General features: G+C 43.2%; 1 non-coding gene across 1 annotated transcript; it reads right to left on the bottom strand.

Annotated features, from left to right (window-relative positions):
• Positions 1-6,777: 6,777 nt before the first annotated feature.
• Positions 6,778-6,905, bottom strand: LOC127202450 (small Cajal body-specific RNA 4). The gene has a single exon (XR_007832326.1). It is a non-coding gene; the product is annotated as a small Cajal body-specific RNA 4 (non-coding RNA).
• Positions 6,906-19,510: the final 12,605 nt, after the last annotated feature.

Raw genomic sequence — 19,510 nt, 5'->3', positions numbered from 1 at the left:
TTCCCTAAAGGACGTGATAGTTCATGTCTGAGTCTGACCAAGTGCATGATAGCATGTGGCACACATATTTTTTAAAGCTGTAGCGTACATTTTTAAAGTATGTTGACTATCGCTGACTTTCTGAAATATATTTCTCATTGTGGAGCTAATTGGATTATATATATGTATATATTTATTAACCATCTTAAGCATTGGTTTTACATGAATGATATTTTAATCTATATTTGTATTGCTGTTGCCTATAAGGCTTAATAGAGACTTGTATAGCAGAAGGACCATGGCTTTTCATGTAATTTTGTGTAAATAGGACATTTAGTGGTTGACGCAATCTGTTTGCTGGGCACTTCACTGTAGGCAGTGACAGTAGTCATAAAACTTGAGGTGACAGTCATCGTGAGTGCAGCCCTGTCATTAGTAGTTTACCACTGGACAGGAGGAGCTGCTTCTAAGCTTTGTACTATCATATAACGCTCTGTACATTTAACATGACAATGGACTATGGGGTGCTAAGCATATATACGGTGTAAATACAAGTATGTACTATTAAAGCCTCCGTGTGGAGCCATCCAGCTTCTCTCACTGTATCTAAATATTCAAATTGAAACAGGAAAATGCTAGAAGAAGGAGGGTGTGGGCATTCTAGCAATTCTCTCTGCACAGTCTACCATTTGGATCTGCAAAGAGAAGGTGGTCTCATTATTATTATTATTATTATTATTATTATTATTATTATTATTATTAATTATCCACCCATGCTTTCTGATGTTCAATGATGACAATACCTGGAACTAGAAAAGCTTTGCTGTGTCACAGAAGTCTGTTGTGGAATCAGCATCAGGTTGAGGGAAGGAAGGCAGATCACAGTGTATACGAATGTCTTGTTTTTGAAAAAATTAATAACCAGATCTGTGTGGTGAGGTGTATCTGTGTAAAATAAGTGTTAGTGGTAATCAAAGCCTCTTTTATTGAAATGATTTTTTCGTAAATATATCCCTATCACAGTTTTCCCTTCCTCATTTCCTCCCAGATCCAGCATAAAGCCATAAACCATAACATACAAGCAAAAGACCAACAAGAAAAAAATGCTAAAACAATACAAGACAAAAAATAATCTCCAAAAGTACCGCTGAGTCTGTTTTGTGTGGCTGTCTGCTGCTGGGCATGTGGCCTGCCATTAAGTGTGGTTTACATCATTGAGACTACAGTGCAGAAAGCTGAGTTTTTCCCTTTGCAAGAGGTTGTCAGTTGAAGATTCCTTCTTAATTGGAGATGTGATCTCCTGTCCTCTTTCCTCTCTCAGTGCTGGGACCCCACCTGACTTAGACCTGTGCAGACACTGTTGCCTTGGGGTCATCCCCTCTGGTTCTTAAAATCCTCCCCTCTCACTTTCACATGTTTCCCCAAGCCCTGAGTGTGTGTGTGTGTGTGTGTGTGTGTGTATGTGTGTGTGTGTGTGGTGATTGGTGAAGGTATGCCATTTAGGACTGAGTGTTCCACGGTCTCTCACTCTTTGCACATTGTCCAACTGTGTGCCACTCTATTTGTTCCCATCTACAATTGGAGGAAGCTTCTGTGATGATGGCTGAGATAGACACTGGATATATAGGTATAGCAGAATGTTGCTAGGAGTAATTTTATTTCCGCATTCCTTCAGTGGAATAGTATTATTTGGTTTCCTCCTAGGTTCCTGGCCTATCTAGTCTCAAGTTCTTGGCTACTCAAGCAGTAACAGGCGTGGGTTCCATCTCATGGAGAGAGCCCTAAATCTAATCAGATAGTGGTGGGTTACTCCCACATCTCTTGCACCAGGGTATCATGCAGACAGGTCACCATTGCAGATCACAGGGTTTCCATCTGGGTTGGTGTTTGCCTTTCTTCTCTGGTAGTGTGTAGAGTACCTCCCGATACCAGGAACACTAGTCAGTGGGGGTGAAGGCTCTAGTGAGGCACAGCTCCACTTCTCCATGTCTGATGAGATATGTAAGTGCTGTCTTCAGCAATAGGGCCTTACCGTCAGTTTGTGGAGAGCGGCCAGTAGCCTTGACAGTAGCTTCAGTGTCCATGGAGCCACTTTGGCTAACAACTCAATTAGACATAGCCCATTCCTAACGCCTTTTACTTGGTGGTGCAGAATGTCTAGTTGGAGCTTTTTCTCCTCTGTTATTTGGTGGCTCCATTTAGATTTCTTTCATATATGTGTGTATTTTAAGACGCGTCTGCTAGAGTAGCTTTCCATATGATGGCCCCTCAAATGGCTCTTCATGTTAGCTGCCCCTCCTTGTACTGCCTTCTGTCTGTCCTTCTTCCCTCCCTGGTTCTGTGAATCCCCCAGTCCAGTCTCCCTCATCTCTCCCTAGCTATTCATTCTATTTTCGCTCCCTTGGGAAATCTTCCCCTCCCCACTAGTTCCTCAGTAGGTAATTAACCTCTTAGGTTATAGGGCATGCAGCATGCCTATTGAAGGCTTAAAAGCTGACATCCATATCTAAGAGAATACATATCACATTTTTTCTTTTGGGGTCTGGGTTACTTCACTCAGGATGATTTTTTTTTTCTAGCTCCACTAATCTACTTGCAAATTTCATGATTTGTTTTTTTTTTTTTTTCAAAAAATACATGGCTAATATTCTATTGTGTAACTATATCACATTTTCATTGGCCACCTGTTGGTAGACATCTACACTGTTTCCAGTTTCTGGCTATTACAAATAGAGAAGCACAGAACATAGACCAGTGTCTCTGTAGTAGGCCCTAGAGTCCTTTGAGTGTAGTCCCCAGGAGTATATGCTGGTTAGTTTTGTGTCAGCTTGACATAAGCTATAGTCATCTGAGAGCCAGTGACCTTCATTGAGAAAATGCCTCTATACCACTGAGCTGTCGGCAAGCCTGTAGGTAAGTGCCTTGTGGGTGGCATTATCCCTGGGCTGGTGGTCCTGGGTCCTATAATGAAATAGGCTAAGCAAGCTCTGAGGAGGGAGGCAGTCAGCAGCACCTTCCATGGCTTCTGCAGTTCCTGCCTCCAGGTTCCTGTCCTGTTTGAGTTCCTGACTTGACTTACCTGGATGATGAACAGAGATAAGACAGTATAAGCCAAATAAATTCTCTCCTGTCCAAATTGCTTTGACCATGGACTTTTATCAAAGCAATAGTAACCCTCACAAAAGCTAATTGGTACCAAGATTGTGGGGTATTACTGTGATGAATGTGGGAAGGTGGTGGCAGGACTTTGGGATGGGAAAAAAAAAATCATTGACTGTTGAGAATTTATTGGACTGTACTGCAGGAAACTGGAAGATAAGAATGTTGAAAGCACTGGGTGTGGTGGTGCACGCCTATAATCCAAACACATGGGGAGGCAGAGACAAGCAGATCTCCATGAGTTCGAGGCCAGCTTGGTCTATAAAACTCTCAGCTACTAGTCTGCCTGTCTGCTGCCATGCTCCTTGCTGTCATAAGTATAATGGACTAAAGCTTTATAACTCTACGTAAACCCCAATGAAATGTTTTCCTTTATGAGAGTTGCCATGGTCATGGTGTCCCTTCACAACAAGAGAACACTGACTAGGACAGAAGTTGGTACCAGGGACTGGGGTGTTGCTGTAACCCGTCCGATCATGCTGCTTGTTGTCAGAATGTGGGCTTTAGGATTTTGGATTAGGATAGTAGTTGAATACTTTAGGTGGGGCTTAATGGGCCACAATGGTAGGAGCATGGAAGGCAGTGGTACTGAGAGCGCAGTGTGATGGTCTAGTCCAACAAGTTTCAGAAGTGACAGATATTAGTAAGTGGCCTAGAGGCCACATTTCTTTTGGTGTGTGATATTATGCTAAAGAATGTGTCTGCTTTCTGCCCTTATCCAGAAATTAGCATAAAACTAAATAGAAGAGTTTTGAATTAATAGCATTGGCAGAAGAAATTTCCAGACAGCCTAGTATTGACTGTGTCCTGTGGATTTTATTGGTCACTCTTATGCAGATCTCTAATGAAAAGAAGCAAACTAGACAAAGAGAAATAAAAAAAATATACAGTTTGAGGAGAAAAGGGACACCAGGAAGTGTAATAAGGCTAGAGCCTAAGGAGATGAACAGATGGAAGAAAAGCCTCGTGCTAAATGGGATAAAGGGATTGGTGTCCTCAGGGCATGACCCTTCCAGCTAAGCTTTCCGCTTGTGAGAAGGAATGAGGGAAAAGCTTAAGCAGTGAAGGAAACCATTGAAAACAGAAAGCAGATGTAGATGTAATTGAACGAGGAGGTCCATGGTCTAGCCCCAGCAAGCAGCAGAACTTGGCAGCTTTGGCCACATGGTCTGGCTTTAGAGTCAAGGATCCAAGAAAGTGGTTATATGATCTCTCCCTCTATGACTAAGGAAAGCCTGTGAGACCAGGCAAGTGTCAGGGGTGTCCCTGCATGGAGGCCATTGCATGAAGCTGCAAAAAATGAAGCCTGCGTTGCCTTGGGGATCCTAAGGTATTAGAGATGTCAGAGCCATGGGAGAGCTGCTGGCAAGGTGTGGAACAGCCCAAGAGAGAAGTATGTTGTAGTCAACAAAGCTTAAAGGAATTGGAGATCTGAAGAGAGCTTTGACAAAAGATGTGGAGATGTAGAGTTTGGAGTTTGCCTAGCTGGCTTTAGATCTTTCTTTGGTCCAGTGTTTCCTCTCTTATGCTCCATTTTAGAATGGTAATGTATATTCTGTGACATCATATGTTGGAAGCATGTGATCTGCTTTTTGACTTTGACTTTTACAGAGTATTGCAATTAAGAGACTGCATGAGTCTCAGAAGAGACTTTGAACTTTGGACTTTCAAGCAGTGTCGAAACTGTAATAGACTATGGAGACTTGTGAAGTTGAACTCAGTATATTTTTGCATTATGATATGGCTACAAGCCTACTGGGGCCAGAGTGGAATGCGGGGGAGCAGGGGGTTTGAGTACAAATGGCCCCATAGGCTTGTATATTTGAATGCTTAATCATTAGGGAGTGGTGCTACTTGATAGAGATTAGGAAGTGTGGCCTTGCTGGAGTAGGTGTGGCTTTGTTGGAGTGGGTGTGGCCTTGTTGTAGGAAGTGTTCCATTGGGGGTGGGCTTTGGAGTCTCAGAAGCCCAACCCAGGCCCGGTTGGCTTTCTCTCTCTCTTCCTGCTAGCTTAAGATCCAGATGTAGAACTCTTCAGCTATCATGTCTGCCTGCCTGCTGCCATGCTCCTTGCCATAAGGATAATGGACTAAACCTTTATAATTGTAAGTAAACCCCAATTAAATGCTTTCCTTTATAAGCGCTGCCATAGTGAGGGTGCATCTTCACAGCAATAGAACACTGACTTAAAGACACCCTCTTTGGAGGTCAGTGAATTCTTCACTGAATCCAACTAGCCCTGGTTGTTTTGTTGGAAAACTTTTAATTTCTGCTTGTATTTGACTGTGTGTTATGGGTCTATTTAAATTACTTATCCAATCTTGATGTAACTTGGATAGGTTTATATATATATATATATATATATCAAGAAATGCACTCATTTCTTTTAGGTTTTCCAATTTGGTCGAGTACAGACTTTTTAACTTGGTTCTCTGTACTTCTTTGGTGTCTGTTGTTATGCCTTCCCTTTTGCTTATAATTTTATTAATTTAGAGCTTCTCTCTATCTTTTAGTTAATTTTCTAGGGGTTTATCCATCTTACTGATTTTCTCAAATAACTAATCTTTTGTTTCATTGATTATGTGTATTGTTTTCTGCTTTATTGATTTCAGCCCCGAGTTTGATTATTTCCTGTCATCTACTCCTTTTGGGTGTGATTTCTTCTTTTTGTTCTCGGGCTTTCAGGTATAATGTTAAGTTGGTAATATGAGATTTCTTCCATTTTTTTTAAATTTTGTTTTACTTTACTTTATAATGTAGGCGTTTAGTGCTTTGGACTTGCCTTTTTAGATCTGCCTTAATTTTGTCCCATAGGTTTGAGATTGTTCTGTTTTCAATTCCTTTCTGAATTTCTGTCATGACCCATTTTTCATTCATCAGTCCGTTGTTCAGTTTCCATGAGTTTGTAAGCTTCCTGTTGTTGATGCTGTTGGTGATATTTAGCTTTACTCCATGGTTGTCAGATGTGGTACATAGTGTTATTGCTATTTTGCTGTTGTTGTTGAGATGTGCTTTGTGCAGAAAGTTCAACAAAGTTCTGAGAACAAGGTATATTCTTTTGTGTTTTGAGTGAAATGCTCTGTAAATCTCTGCTGGGTCTATTGGTTTATAACATTATTTAACTCAAGCATTTTTCTGAATAGTGTCTGGACACCCTGTCTGTTGGTGAAAGCAGGGTATTGAGGTCCCCCACTGTTACTGTCTGAAGGTCAGTATAGTTATAGCTATAGTAGTCTACAGTAGTGGTTTTTTTTTTTTTTAATAGACTTGGGTGCCCTGTTTACCACATAAATGTTTAGAATTATAATATCCTCTTCTTGAATCTTTTCTTTGGTGAGTATTTAGTGTTAATGTGTATGTAGTGTCTTTCAGTGTCTCTTCTGATTGTTTTTGGTTTGGAAAATTGTTACACCTGCTTACTTCTTGGTTTTATTTGCTTGGAGTACTTTTCCATCCTTTTACCCTGAGGTGTTATCTATCCTTGATGTTTCTTGGATAAAGCAGATAAATGAATCCTGTTTTCATTCTTTCTTTCTTTCTTTCTTTCTTTCTTTCTTTCTTTCTTTCTTTCTTTCGCATACCCACTTCTCTTCAATTTTTGTTCAATTAATTTTTAAAAATAGCAAAGACAGTGCTGGAAGACATTGGGTAGTCCAGTCAGCCCTGTGGTTTTCTCCAATAAGGGCCGCTCTCTCCACCCCTTTGTCTAGGAGGAGTGTATCAGCAAAGTCTTGCTTCATCAGACTTAGCCCTCTTGGTCTTCCTGTCCTGTTTTCTAATCCGATATTTTAATCTGTGTTTTTAATAGGGGAATTGAGACCATTAATATTGAGAATTATCGGACTGGGGATTTAGCTCAGTGGTAGAGTGCTTGCCTAGCAGGTGCAAGGCCCTGGGTTCAGTCCTCAGCTCTGAAAAAAAATATTGAGAGTTATCAATGAGTAGTATTATTGATTCCTGTTATTTTGTTGTTATAGTGTGAGCTACTGCTTCCTCTTCAGACTGAAGTTTTTCTTCTAGTCACTTTTGTAGAGCTGAATTTGTAGGTAGATACAACTTAAATTTGCTTTTAGCATGGAATAGTTTTCTTTCTTGATTGTCATTGATAGTTGCTGGGCATAGTAGTCTGGGTGGGCCATCTGTGATCTCTTAAAGTTTGTAGAGCATCTGTCCTGGTCCTTCTGGATTTTAGAGTCTCCACTGAAAAGCCTGGTGCTATTCCTAATGGATCTGCCTGTATATGTTACTTGGTCTTTTCCCCTTGCAGCTTTTAATAGTCTTTCTTTGTTCTGTATGATTAATATTTTGATTATTATGTGTCATGCAGAATTTCTTCTATGATACCATTAAATGTTTTTAAAAGTATTTTTTTGTGCCTGTGACCTGGGTTTCTTCTTCTTCTTTAGTCCTATTATTCATAGATATAGTCTTTTCATTGTGTCTCAGATTTCTGTGTGGTTTTTATTGTTGTTGTTGTTGTTGTTTTAGATTTAATATTTTCTTTGACTGAGGTGTCTGCTTCTTGTACCTTGCCTTAGATGCCCGGGGCTCTCTTTCATATTTGTATTCTGTTGGTGAGGCTTACTTCTGAAATTTTTGTTTCTAAAATTTTCATTTCAAGTTTTATGTCAGCCTGGTGGTTTGAATGACAATGCCCCTCATAGGCTCATAGGGAATGGCAATATCAGAAAGGATTAGAGGCCCTGTTGGAGGAAGTGTGGCACTGGGAATGGGCTTTGGGATTTCAGAAGCCCAAGCCAGGCCCAGTGTCCTCCTCTCTCCCTGCTGCCTGCAGAACCAGATGTAGAACTGTCAGCTCCTTCTCCAGCACTTGCCTGCCTGTGTGCTCCCATGCTCACCACAGTGCTGATAGTGGTCTAAATCTGTGAAACTAAAAGCCATCCCCAATTAGAGTTACCATGGTCATGATATCTCTTCCTAGCACTAGAACACTGACTAAGACGCCCAGTTTTGATTTTCTTTAGTGATTCTGCTTCTACTTTTGTGACTTTAACTGTTTCCATTATTTCATTCCACTGTTTGTATTTCCACAGACCTCATATCATCATTAAGGTCTTTGGATGTACTTACAATAGCTATTCTGAAGTCCTTTTCTCATGCTCCAGCTGTATTGTATTTCCTGTAGCCTCAGTAGTAGGGCTATTGGCTTCTGCCGGAAACATATAGTCTCCCTGTGGCTAGGCATTTGGCTTCGGGATGATGCAGGGGATTCTAGGTGTTGAGGTCTGGCGTTTGTTGAGTGGGTGTTCTGTCCCTTGGCTTCTGTTGGCCTCTCTGCATCTTAGGAAAATATGGTGGTAGTGGGCTGCCTGACAGGGAATGCTTCTGCAGGGCAGTGGGTGGCAGAGAGGAATGACATGGGCCAGGAGAAAAGCTGATAGTGGCTTCAGGATAGAGCTAGGGGGCCCTGTTCACATGAAGAGGTGGGGGTTCACCATGGAGTTGGAAGGGTAGTGGGAAGAGGGGACCCTACAATTAGGTTATAATAAGGCAAAACATTATACAGGGAGGCAGGGATGAAAAGAATAGGGCCCTGAAGCAAGAGTTGGCTTCTCTAGTAAATGGAGTTGTGAGAAGAAGGGCAGCTGTAAGCAGGTTATTACAGCATTGAGAGTGAGAATAGAGAGATCATATTGGAGGACCAGGAGGGCAGTGCCAATCACCTACCTGAGTCCTTCAGCCACTTAGGTCCTGGGCTGAACGTGGCTTGGGGCTCATGGGGAGGGGGGCAGTTGTCGCACAGGAATGGGGATAGGCTAGAAGTAGGAAAGTAGGGGCTGAGAGAGTCCACAGGAAAGGAACCTGGGTCCATGCCACAGTTTGGCAGGGAATCCCAGGAATGGAGGAAGGTTGTCAGGAGAAGCACCTGCAAGTAGTCTGTTGAGGACTGAGGAGGACACACAAGCAAAGCCCTTTTAACCATGAAATGAAGTCTCTGTGGTTTGGTTTGAGACAGGTTCTTCCAGAATCTGCCAATGGGAAGTTACATATTATATGTATTAATCTATTACATATTATACATAATTATCATATTATATTGTATGTATTATATTACTAATATATAATGTATATTATAAAGTAAACTATAGAACATATAAATATATAACTTATGCTTATATAAGTAATGTGTATATTTATATATAAACATATGTTATATATGTAAGGCATGTGTATGTATGCCTTCTTTTTCTACATGTCAGACCATTTACACATGAATGTGATTCACAGAATTCTAAAGTGGAAGGTCTCTCTCTCTCTCTCTCTCTCTCTCTCTCTCTCTGTGTGTGTGTGTGTGTGTGTGTGTGTGAGATGGAAGTCTGGGAGTGGGCACAAGGACAGCATTTATTTCTTGAGAACAGTCTTGTCATTCGTTTCCCCACTTCTAGGAAGCATCATATTTTGAAGGGATGGCTGTATCTTTATATGAGACCTTTTCTCCTATGAGACAATGATTACAGAACTATTTCTTTTGAAGACAGGGTCTTGTGTAGCCCAGGCCAGCCTTCAGCTTTTTATGTAGCTGATGATCCTGGTTTTCTAACCAATCCATTTTCCCCAAGTCAAGTGCAGGGACTGCAGGTGTGCACCACTGCAGGTATGTGATGCTGGGGAGGGATCCAGGGCTTCATATGTGCTGGGTAAGCGCCCTACCAACTCAGCCAAACCCAGACCCAGACATCTTTAAAGACATCTACTCCATTTCAACCAATCACTCTCTTGATGAACATAAAGAAGTTTTTTGTTTTTTTTTTTTTCTCTTATTCTAAGACATATTGAATACCTTTCGATGTTTCTCTCTGAGCATGTGATTTCTCCCCTTACCTTGTACTATGGTTCCCAGAGATGATAAAAATCCCATTCATCCTCTGGGACATGACTGACCTTCTATTGACTTTGAACTTTGGGTTACCCTTTTTGAAAACGACTTCTTCCTGTCCTAACTTGTTTGGAGCACAGCTAATGCTACAGTCTGTAACAGTGTGGCTAATGGGTGCATCTGCCATGAAGATCAACTTTCTGAAGGTAGGATGTCTACATCTCTGTGTATGCTGCACAGCGTCTCAGTTCTGAAAGTCCTTTGATCCTGTTGCCTTTTGCACCTCCCCACCTAACTATGAGCCATTGCGTCATCTCTGTTGTCAGTATTTATGATCATTCACCTGTACATGGCTGTACATTTACTGTACATGCTGCCGGGTCCCACCCCCGCCCCCAGGAGCCCAGTATTTTTGCTGTAAGCAGAGGGGAATAAAAATGCTTAGTATATCTTATGACTAAGTGCATGCTGAAGTGGTAATATTTTGAACATGTTGTGTTGAATAAAATAAGTGATTAGAAGAGTGAGGGATAAGAACCCTTGCTCTGAAAGCAAGAAGGCTGGTGTTCAAATCTACACACACACACACACACATACACACACACACTAAAGCCAGGTACTGCTATGACTGCCTGGGGAGCAGCGACAGGCAGATCTTGGGAGCTTACTCGCAGCCAGCCCATCCAAAACAGTGAGTTTCAGGTTCGGTGAGAGACCCTGTCTCAGAAAAGAAGGTTGAAAGTGATCAAGGAAAATGCCTCGTGGCTTCCTCTGGCCTCTGCACTCACATGCACCTGCACACACGTGCACACCCCCCCACACTATATAAGGACGCCGTACACAAACACCATGCACACGTATGCTATACAGTTAAGTGTGCCTTTAAAAGAAAATTTTCAGTATGGCTACTAGAAAACATGAGGCTCCGTGAGCAACTTGCATTGTTCTATGGAGTAGTGCTGTTGGAGACAATTCAAGAGACAATTCATTGCTGTCTTTAACTGTCCACTCTCTAGATACTGTTGCACGTCTTCTCTTTTTTTTTAAAATTTTTTATTAATTTATTCTTGTTACATCTCAATGGTTATCCCATCCCTTGTATCCTCCCATTCTTCCCTCCCTCCAATTTTCCCCTTATTCCCCTCCCCTATGACTGCTCCTGAGGGGGATTACCTCCCCCTGTATATGCTCATAGGGTATCAAGTCTCTTCTTGGTAACCTGCTGTCCTTCCTCTGAGTGCCACCAGGTCTCCCTCTCCAGGGGACATGGTCAAATGTGAGGCACCAGAGTATGTGAGAAAGTCATATCCCACTCTCCACTCAAGTGTGGAGAATGTTCTGACCATTGGCTAGATCTGGGTAGGGGTTTAAAGTTTACCGCCTGTATTGTCTTTGGCTGGTGCCTTAGTTTGAGCGGGACCCCTGGGCCCAAATCTGCCTATCATATTGTTCTACTTGTAGGTTTCTAGGACCCTCCAGATCCTTCTACTTTTCTATTCTTCCATGCTTCTCTCACTTAGAGTCCCAATAGGATGTCCTCCCCTCTGTCCCAGTTTCCTGGTAAGTGAAGGCTTTCGTGGGACATGCCCCTTGGGCTAGTATGCAGACCCAGCTATTCCACTCCTTGGAATATACCCAGAAGATGCTCCAGCACACAACAAGAAAACTTGCTCAACCATGTTCATAGGAGCCTTATTCATAATAGCCAGAACATGGAAACAGCCTAAGTGTCCATCAGTAGAAGAATGGATAAAGAAACTGTGGTACATATACACTATGGAATACTACTCAGCTATTAAAAACAAGGAATTCCCGAAATTTGTGGATAAATGGATTGAGCTAGAAATGATCATAATGAGTGAGTTAACCCAGAAGCAGAAAGACTCAAATGGTATATACTCACTTATATCTGCACGTCTTCTCAAGCTACCTTCCTTCTTCTGACGTGGCTTGTCTCCTGAACACACACAACCGTGCAAGCCACCGAACGGGTATGTTTACTGTCCTACCGTGGAACTATCCACTTTGTCTCAGTACTCACATACTCTGAGCTCCTTACCGCCTCTAGGAGGGCCTGTCCAGACCCCACATGAGGCTGGTTAGTAACCCACACCCTGGATCCTGCCCTTCCTACCCACTCACCAACTTTCCTCTTGAACACACCCTCAAGCTCTTCAGGAGCGTTTTCTCAGTGTGTTCGAACAGGCCCAGTCTTTCGGATGGTCATTATTAACAGCAAAACTTGCTGCAATAATTCAGCTTTTATGCTTGCTTCTCTCTTGTTCTCTTTTGAGCACAATCAAATGAATTTTATGGCCAGCATCCATCAACACCGCTCTTGGGGAGACCCCCTCGTGACACCCACACTGATAACGTTAGTGATGAAGCTCAAAGTGGGCCTTACTGGCATGTCAGCGGCTTTGACATACCTGGTGACTCAGTTCTTGGATTGCACTCTAGTCTTGGCTCCAGGTCATCAGACTTTGGCAGTTCTACTTCTTTACTGGCCACAGGCCTGACGTCCTGGCTCTTGCAAGATTCCTGATTCCCTGAGTTTGGAGAGGCTCAGGGATCAGTTTGAATCCTCCTCTCTGATTACACTCCTTGATGCTTTTTCCACTCAGTCACCAGTGATGACATCTGGGCTCTATCTTCTGTTCTACATGGCTAATTCCTGCATCCAGCAGACAACAGAATGTCTCCATTCCGACATGTATAGGGTCTAAGGGTCATACTGCCCCAAACATTCCCAATCTAGTCAGATGTAGAAAAGGTGTTTCTGATTTCAAAATGAAATTCCTGCTCCTCCTGTATCGATAACGTCTCATTTGATGATGGATCTTCTTCTTGGGGCCATATGCGCAAAAAACTGCAAGATCCATCCTTGACCCTCTCCCTCCCCCACTCAGTCGATCAAATCAGCAAATCTTACTTAACCAACTTTCAAAATACATCTCAAGTCAGGTTACGTCTCATTACTTGCATAGCTATTACCCTAGACCCAGTTTGTCGTATCTCTAAACGGGATGTTGAGGTTCACCCCTAAATGGTTCACGTTACCCTCTTTCTTACTCACCATTAGGTATCCCCCCCCCCCCCCCACACACACCAACTACTGCAAAAGAAGCCAAGCCTACTCCATCAGTCAGGTTTTTGTTGCTGCTCCAAATACCGGGGAAATCATTGAAAAGAGTAAATGTTAGTTTGGGCTCGCAGTTTCAGAGGCATCACTCTGTCACTGGTTGACTTCATCATTTCTGGGTCTGTGGTGGGAGGCTGTGGAGGAGCAGAGCTAATCTCCTCATAGCAGCCAGGGAGTGGGGAGAGAGGGTATGCCCGTGTAGAGGGAGTTAATAATCTTCAGAAATGTCCTCAGAGGTGTGGCTTGTGGCTTGTGGCTACAAGCGAGCCTTACTAACCTCCTAGGTGATGCTCACTCTGACAAAGCTGACATTCAAGGTTAAGCAGCTCACCATCTACAGCTTCCTTCCTGCTGAGGTTAAAGGTCAAATCCCGCCTCTCTGCCCTGTATCCTGCTGCACTTCCTGTCTGAATGCTGGCCTCTGTGCTGCCCTTGTCTCCTCGGATTCCACAGCTACTTTTTAGGACCTTTGTATTTGTTCTTCTCTCTCTAAGTGGCTCTCAGCCACAGTGTCACATCATTAGAAGGGACTCGTCTTGCTTGCCTAGCATGTGTGAGTCCTGAATTCAGCTTCTAGAAACACGTGTGCATGTGCATACACAACCGCACCTACCACTTTCTGAGCCATTGTTCCTGTTTCTTCCTTTCTTTCTTAATTTTGCATTGCTCTTATGAGGGTTTGAATTTCTTTGTATATGCATCAATTATGTTGCCATAACTAAATTGGGGATCTCCAAAAGATATGTCTGCATCTTAATCAAGGAGAACCTGTGAATAGTGTCTTACAGTTGTGTGATGAGACTGGGAATATCTGCGTGGGACACTGGGTACCACCACGTGTTCTTATGAGTAAGAAGCAGAAGGCGCCAATATAGTAAAGGAGACGATGTGCTTATAAAGGCAGCGATTGAGGTGGCAGGCAGACTGCGGGTGGTGCTACCCCCGGGCGGTGGTTCTGGGTGCTATAAGAAAGTGGGCTGAGGAAGGCATAAGGAGCACACCAGTAAGCATCACTTTTCTGTGACCATTAGCTCCTGCCCCCAGGTTTCTGTCCTGCTTGAGTTCTTTTTCCTGGCTTCTGTCATGCTATGGAGCTGTGATCTGAAATAAACCTTTTCTCCCCAAGTTGCTTTTGGTGTTTTATCACAGCAGTAGAAACCCCAAGGCACAAGTTTCTCCTCAAAATGGATTGGCTTCCTTGGCTTAAACGATGGCCTTCAGCGGATGGGAAACTATTCAGATACTTGTGTCAGACAGGATGTTGGACTGCAAGCATCAAGTCTTTCACATCTTAAAAATCCCTCTCAACCGTTGGCCCTCTTTCCATTTTTTTCTTTCCTCTCTAGTGCCAGATCCCCATGCAGTAAATCTATCTGAAAGAAAAAAAAAAAAAGATAAATTCTGAGGACCTATGTGTTTCAAGACACGTGATTCAGCAGGACCCAACCGAGAAGTTGAGTATCACCTGGGGACTCCTCCTCGGGGAGTGTGGTGTTCCGTGCAACGGCTAAAGCCTTACCACACTCCTGGCTTTGCTTAACCCATGTCACTTCCTTATAGAAAAGGTCATGACTGCTCACAGTCCTGAGTCCAAGGCTAGAAGAAACCTTTCTTGGCACAGAAACATCGCTAATTCTTTTTCCCTGGCTTTGATGAAAAATTATAATGATCACGGGTTCACCTTCGGTTTTGTAAAGATGAATTAGGAAATGTCTGTGGAGCGTAAGGATATCTGGCAGAAAAGCAAACTCCCAGCGAGCCCAGAAACAAGTTGCAGAGAGTAGTTTTGGCTCCGGTTGGTACAAAGAGGAGATTCTGCAAAGGCCCCTTCCCTCTGCTTGTGTGGATGTAACTCAGACTTTAACATGAGCGCATGCGCAGAGTACAGCTCACACTTAGAAAACATGGAGGCAGGGGCTGGGGTGGGGGTGAGGGAGGGGCGGGGAGGTGGGGGAGGAAAGAGGACAGAGTGTAGAGGGAGGCTGGAGAGGGGTGGAATCACACACGAACGCAGGAATTAGGGAGACATGCATGTTGGGATGCCACCATTGTCTCTTCTAGGCTCGCTGCATGAGCTTGATTGATTTTAGACTTGCTCTAATGAAAAGCACCAAAGCTTCATGCTCCCACTTTCTATGGCCTGGAAGCCCTGGTGCCATGAGGGCTCTTGGAAAAGCAATCACAGGCAAGTCTCCAAGCTGGTTTTCAGTCTGCTCTCATCTCTTAATCCTCAGTCTTCTACCCGCCCCTCCCCGTCTCTTGGAGCGCCTTGCGCAGAACTGTAGCCAAAGGCATTCATAAGACAGAATTGCACGATGATTTCCATCTCTAAAGATTCTTTTAAGCATAAGTAAAGTTAACAGATGTTGGTCTCTGGTTCCTTTCCGTTACTTTTTTACCTATTCCCTCGCCTCCCACCCACCCCTGTCTCAGGTTCCGTGGTATTTGGTAGATACATGCTGTGACTTTCAGAATTGAACGCTATGTGTCCGTGGCAGGAATGCTGTTTCTACTTACTTTGGATGAACACTATATCCAGGGGGAAATGTGAGTACCTTCTGCCTGTTTCCCTGCGTTCTGGCAATTTTGACTGAAGAGTAGGAGGGGTAGGAATGAGATAAACCATGTTTATATAACCATTCTCACACTTCTGCCTAATTAATTTTAAACCTTAGCCTATAGTTTGAATTTTACTTTTTTTTTTTTGTAGCATCTTAAGAATAATATCTGTTTTGCAAACCTATTTAGGGCTTTTGCATAACAGAGGGAAGACTCTCTATTTAGTAGTGACCAGCATTCTCAAGGAAATAGGGGTATAATTTCTGATATTGCCCTGAACATTGTTTTTGCCATTTTCCTCTGGGCCTTGCTCTGTGTGTGTGTGTGTGTGTGTGTGTGTGTGTGTGTGTGTGTGTGTGTGTGAAATGCTGTCTAAATCAGTCACAAACACTCACAGAGTCCCATGTACCTGAGGAAGGCATGCAGAGCACCGATCAACATGCCCACTTTGGCATGATCATGGTGCTATTGCTTGTCACCATGACCTTTACATACACAGGACAGCAGGCCTGTCATTTCCTTATGCCTTTGTGACTCTGTGTGTGTGTGTGTGTGTAGTGTAATTTCCTATATCAATGAACAAATGATTTCCAGCTGTTCTTTCCTAATTTTCTTCCCCCAATTTAGTTGATAGGAATGTAGGTTGCAAGGTCTTTTGAGTGCAAAGGCTCTCGGTTAACAATGTGTAGCTATAGAAATGAGAAACTTCCAGAATGACATGCCACTCTTAAGTAGTGATTAGACACTCCATATGTCCTCAAGAGGACTTGGTGGTGATTAATTACTATCACAACATGTTTCTGGTGGAGCTTTTATGTCTGAGCTACAATCTTTAAGAAGTTCATCACAAATTGAAGTGGCTCCGTGGAGCCAAGGGCAATACCCTAGCTAATAAGCACGAGAGTTTGTTTCCCAAATAAACCTCTCACTAGTGGTCTTACCACTCCACAGAAGAAATGAGAGTGGCATCAAGAGAGGAGCAAAAGATGGGTGGATAAACACTCGGTGGGTGGATGGGTGGGGTAGACGATGAGTGGATAAACAAACGGATGGATAGAAGGACAAATAAAGGGTGTATGGACGGCCTTCATTGATCAGTACTCTAGCAGCCTTGGTCCTTAGTTTTTCTGGACTGAGACTGGATTAGATTGTGAACGAAAACTAAGGCCCCACAGAATCAACAACTTCTGCTTGCTCAATATTGTTCTTTGCAAAGCCTATTTCTTTAAAGAGTTTTTTTTTTGTAAAAAATCTATTAATAATACTCACATCTGGATAATTCTGCATTCCTGTGGGACTGCTCAAGCCATGGGCCATCTCCAGGAATGGGCGGGCATGGGGGCATTGGGCCTGTGCCTCATTCTTATCAGCTGCCTTGCGTTCTGGTTTATGTGCCGATTGCACAATCAACAACAAAGAGCAAATGCCATGGTTGGCCAAGCTTTGCAGCCCTAGAGGATGGCCAATCTCCGCAGATTTGGCTTGGTTATATGAAGGATCCATGAGCAGTCCCCTGGATCGTCACGCTCAGGATGCGAGGCTTAGCACTGCAGGGATGGCGCTGCAGGAAGACCAGTGTCATCCTGAGGAGCATGTCTGATTGCATATGGGTTAGTGTCCCAGACCCCGTCTCCAGGAAAAAGGCACTGGGTTGGGTGTGGCCAAGCCAGGCTCCCTGAGTGGTGTTTGGCTGGGCCATTACAATCTCGCATTTTGACAACTGGAGATCAGACCTCTACTCCCGCCTGTTGTGTTTTAAAATAAAGAAGGGGGAACTGTGGGAAGCTGAAGCTATCGCCCTCGCTAAGATGGAGCCTGGCAACCTGCCAGGCAGGATAACTTGCAATTCTGCTCCTGGTAAACAAGTCCTTATTTGGGTTGTGGGCCGCGCTTTGCTCTGACGTATGCATCCCGCCTTGTCGGGAACCAATTGGAGCTCCCGACGTAAGAGCTGCTGATTGGGTGAGGCAGAGGATATAAAGGGGCGCTGGGAGGAAGGAAAGGGAGAAAGGAGAAAGGAAAAGAAGAAGCTTGCTGAAAAGGTTCCTGAATAAACTGCCTGGAGAAGAACGTTCGGGTCGCGTCCTTATTTTCCGCTGGTTGGAAGGGTCGCGACACATTCCTTAAATTCTAAGTAACTGTGGTGATTTGAATGGGAAAGGCCTTCATGGGCTCAAATGTTTGAATGCATGGTCCCCATTCGGTGGAACTGTTTGGGAAGGATTAGGAGGCGTGGCCTTGTTGGAGGAGGCGTGTCACTGGGGGTGGGGCTTTGAGGTTTCAAAGTCCATGGCCACTCCCAATCAGCTTTCTCTCTGTCTTGTGTCCGTGGATTGGTAGGTAAGCTCTGAGATACCACTCTGCAGCTGCATCTGTCTGATGCCATTCTGTCTGCCATGATGGCCATGGACTCTAACCCTCTGAAATGATGAGCAGGGCTCCAATTAAATTCTTTCATAATTGCTTTAATTATGATGTTTTGTCACAATAACATAAAAGTAAGATAGTAACAAAAATGGTTACTATCAAAATCTTCCATAAAACTAAAGAGAAAGTCTTGTCCATGTGTGAATTCCTTTTTATCAAACCCATGCCACAGGCATCATGAACATCATATTTTCAAATGTGGTTCTGTCCTTGTATATTATTTCCCTCATTTTTAGCTCCCCAGAGACCTTTCGAATCACAGTGGAACAAGGAATTTGCTCAAATAGATGCAGAACTAGCTATTTCTGTTTCTTCTGTGTTTTTTTGAAGTTGAAACTAGACTTAAAAAAAAAAAAGATTTTTTTCTTTGATTTCCTGCCAGATGTGACTGGTGTTCTTTTGTTGATCTAAAAATTCCCATGTTGAAGTCCAACACAATTTAAATATATATCACTTAAAATACCATGTTTGTGTTTTATATTATTCTCCATATGAAATATAGGGCCTAGGCTTTTTTTCAATATAAGTGATTTCTTACTTAAAATAAAATAACATTTACTGTTCATGTTAAAGAAAATAAATAAGGTGAAAAAAGCTCCTTGGGATTCTGTTTCAATCTAATCTTACAGAGAAATTAGACATAATTTATAAGAAATGAATACATTATGAAAATGAGTAATATATAAGGTTTCTTAAAGTGACTAGGCTGTGGAACATAACCTTTGTTTTACTCCATCATCTAGGGTCTTAACTTTATCATTTTATCCAAAGACCTCTATGATTTACCTTAAATAGTTTCTGTGTTGAATAAAAATTTCCAGCGCCAACCTTTTCCAGCCTGCCTAGCTCCTGGAGCCTAGCGGTAACAGGTCTCCAGTTTCTGGCCATTTGGCCCAAACTTCCACCATCCGCTCAGCTCCTGGTGCTGCCAGACATGGACTGCTCTCAACCTTGGTCACAGATGCTTCTTTTTGCAATGGGCAGCAGTCAATGAAGAGATGCATGGCTGCCAAAATGCCCAGAGTAAGAGACTGAGTGCTCAGTACATCTATAGTAGCACGGCCACTACCACAGCTCAGGGGCCATCATAGAAGAGGAGGGGACAGAATGTAAGAACTGAAGGAGAGAGGAGAGCTGTGAGATGCTGTCATCTGGAAGGGCCATGCTATGGCAATTATGAGCTAACAACAGCTATGGTTTCCTGCCCAAGATCAAGCTAGCCCCATGCCACCGTGGACGCCGCAGATGGTCTGCGGGTTCTATCCCTCACTGAGGAGTCACTGACAGTGAGTCGTTGCTGGGCAGCAGGAAAGAGACGTGGCGTTTGTAGGAGGCTGTGCTGGGAGAATATGGGAAGAGCTGGAGAAGAACATGGGTAAATATGACCATATTTAATCATATACACA

This window comes from Acomys russatus, chromosome 18, assembly GCF_903995435.1.
Source record: "Acomys russatus chromosome 18, mAcoRus1.1, whole genome shotgun sequence".
Lineage (NCBI taxonomy): Eukaryota > Metazoa > Chordata > Mammalia > Rodentia > Muridae > Acomys > Acomys russatus.
The sequence above is the reverse complement of the archived record's forward strand: the minus strand, read 5'-3'. Positions and strand labels throughout refer to the sequence as shown.